This window comes from Branchiostoma belcheri, unplaced genomic scaffold (genome assembly GCF_001625305.1).
Source record: "Branchiostoma belcheri isolate BF01 breed outbred unplaced genomic scaffold, Haploidv18h27 scaffold364, whole genome shotgun sequence".
Taxonomy (NCBI): domain Eukaryota; kingdom Metazoa; phylum Chordata; class Leptocardii; order Amphioxiformes; family Branchiostomatidae; genus Branchiostoma; species Branchiostoma belcheri.
Genome location: NW_017803981.1, coordinates 81213 through 84719, shown reverse-complemented (window position 1 = coordinate 84719; position 3507 = coordinate 81213).

Genomic DNA, 3507 nt, shown 5'->3' with positions numbered 1-3507 from the left:
ATTGTACACAGTTAAACTTGCATCCGATCATGTGTGAACATTACTTGACAAGACAATTATTCACTCCTCTCCCTTGTTTTTTTTCATAATTTCCAGAGGAAAAGCCCAGTTCACCGTCTTTAAGTGCTCCTTTATTTAGTTTGATCTGGTTGGGAAATGTCTGCCTAACCCATTGTAGCTTTTGTGTCTCAAGTGAAGAAACTTACAAAGACTAGATACTAGTTGTGAGAAAAAGAGAATTATCCACAAAATTTACCTTCAGGTCATCACCCCCTCCCCCAAGAAATATGTCCCCCCCTCCCCTACCCTCTCTAGATCTACTTGGCTACTCTACATGTACTTGACCTGGCTTGTCAAGGAAAACATAAGGGCCTCGTATGTACGTAAATGCTCATATACATGTATGTGGATCCTGTGCAAAACTGGTCAATATTCAGAGCAATCTGACTACGCACTCTCTTGTTGTGCTTCCAAGGGCTCTTTTTATGTAACTGAAAATCAGAGGGACCATGTGGGGATTTGATATAATTCCTAACTCTTCATTTCAGTAGCATACATGTACATGTATGTTAGCCTAAACCAGAAGTACATGTATGGCAATGTCAAGTAAGGTTGCAATGACTGTTGTCATGCATCTGAGACCAGATATCATTTAAGAACCTTGAGTATAGAATTAGCTTTCTTGAGATTACTTTACATGCATGTATGTACACTACAGACATAACTCATAACTGCAATCAATTCTTGCAAAAGACCTGAAAATATAAGTATTCCCCTGCAACAAGATACTGTCATGAACAGCACTTGGAAGGTACAAGACAGGAAAATGGATACTATTGACCCTTCGGTGACCAGTCAATGGAATGTCAAATTCCCCCTGTGGTTTACTGATGCTGGTTAGTCTGGCCTGAGACAGCCTAGCTGGTTACAGGACCTGGTCTTATGCTTTCCTGCATAGCTCAAACAAAACGTCAGTTACATGTATGTCCTAGCCTGGTATCTTCAAATCTGTCATGTGCATATCTCATCATCACTTTGTGGAGCATTTTTTACCTCCGGGGAAGGAGATATCCTTCCGCGAGGAGGTTTTACTATTGTTCGAAACATTTCTGTCAGCAGCTGTTTCTCGCGATCGGCTGGACGGATTGGTCTGTTGTTCGGTATACGTATTGCTGTTGGGCTGCAGATGATGCAGAACGTTTTTGTTTAATTGTATATGTGTTTATGGGCGTGGAAATAAAAGGTTTTTAAGTGCTCCGGACACCCCCGCCATGCTGAAAATGGAATTTACCATGTTGTTAAGGAATGGGGAGGTTTCAGTTTTGGGTCTTACCATTTAAAAGGGGTCAAACAGAGGGGTGTCTGCTTCCGATATGTATTTTGAAATATTATCGCAGTTGTATCTCGCGTTGGGGTAGACTGGACTCGGTGTATGTTCTTCTAATGGGCTGTAGATGGTGCAGGTTTTTTGTTTTATTGTATATGTGTTTTGGGGCGTAAAAATCTGAAAATGGTCGCGCGCGGCGCTGGGCTGGCTGCCAGCAAAACTTCCGGGTGGGCCAACGGGTCAGGGGTCAACGCCCTCTTGCGCAATCTTGGATGTTTTCGGCGTATAGTACGACTTCTTAACTTACAAATACCGTGGTATACTGTCTCAGACGTTCTCGACATGCATTTTTACCGTGGGTACATGGTATGGGCTGCAGATGAAAATGTTGACCAGTCCTGTATTAACACAACCAGGAACGCTATTAAAATCTAACACATAAAATTCAACACCATCAACTATACAGAACAAACAACATGGAAAATATACAATAAAAAGCCCGGAGGTATAAAATCTCAGATTTTACTTGTTTACTTCAAAAGTTACCTTACAGATCTCAAGCAGAACAAATGGAAATACATCCAGTTAGCTAACAACTGGCGAAGAAAATTTACCTACAGGGAAAAAGGTTGGGTTACACAGGCTAAAGGTTGTTCTCCTGAGACTATAGCTATAGAGGTCTCCTCTGTGGCTAGATAAATAAGCTATGAAACATGTGGTAGTGATTACAGTTTGGTGGTCAGGAGGGGCTCTCTGGACCAGTACCCTTGCTGTGAAGAATTACATTAAAAGCCCTGAATTTGTTTGGATAAGTGTGGAGGCGGGGCATAGAAAATTGTTAAACAAACCCAGTAGCACCGCAAGCTACCTTGTACCTTGGTGATAAGTTCTTCCAATGGCAGTTGTCCAGGGCTTGAACACAGTCTCACAGTACATGTAGCAATTCAACTACTAAAATCATGTCCCAAGTTCTAACAAGGCTTTATTCTTCTTTCTTTCCTCTTGACTTAATAGTGACAAATCAATTGTAGATAATCAGAGTCTGGTGTTCAGGACAGGTATCCTCTAACTTGTATTGACCCACAAAAAGTCCTGACCTACAGCCATCAGCTGAGATAGTTGGACGAGAAAAAGCAAGAAAGATGAGGATGGAGAATGGTGCAGCAGCTGAACCATTACACAGCCCCCAAATCCCGAGGACATCCAGTCCGGGAGTCTTGCAAAACTTCAAAGTGGGATAGGAGAGACATTTGTAACCAAGGGCTGAAACTTGATTTCAGGGTGTGATCGAGCCATGATATAGTGGCACAGAAGCTATGTCCATAAGATATGTTTTGTACTATATTTTACCCAAAATATGGTAAATATTAGAAGTTGCTAGGACTAAATCAAAAGGTAAAAAGCAAAGTATTGGTACAAAGCTATCTCAATGCCAAATTGCAGGGCATTGGGTTGTCATGGAGTGGAACAAAAGCCAATAATAGGCATTTCCGACATTTTTTTACCCAAAATAAGCTAGTACATTGTACAGTAACATCAGTAGGAACAAATGATACATTTTGTGGGACAATTTCACAGTAGTGTATGAAATCTTTTTGAAAATTTAGATTTCTGCGCAGAAATCTGTGCAGAATTCTGCAGAATTCTGCAGATTTCTGCAGAAATCTTCGCCGGAATTCAATGGAATTTCCCTAATATGGTTCATTCAACTGATACTGCTGGTTACTAACCCGAGTGTCAGCCTTTCTAGCTTTTGTCCGCTCCCCACACTCTACAGGTAATATAGTGGGGAGTAGACGAAAGATAAAAAGGCTGACACTCAGGCTAGCTGGTTACACTTACTTTTTTTTTCAAGAAACGAAAAGAAAAGAACAGCATACATAACAATGTACAGTGCATTTAGCTATCCCCATGCCAAATTGTAGGGCACTGGGCAAAAGCCAATGCATTTCCGACAAGTTATGCCCAAAATACACGTAAACTGATAGTAGCATTTGTAGGGTAGTAAATCTACCACCATAATGGATTTTGTAGGACAGTATGGTATGAAATCTTTAAAAAAAGCAGAATTCTGCGCAGAAATCTGCGCGGGGTGCAGAATTCTGCGCAGAATTATGCAGATTTCTGCAGAAAAAACCTGATCCCTAGGGAACTATCACTGTTATGTAGCTAGTGGGGAG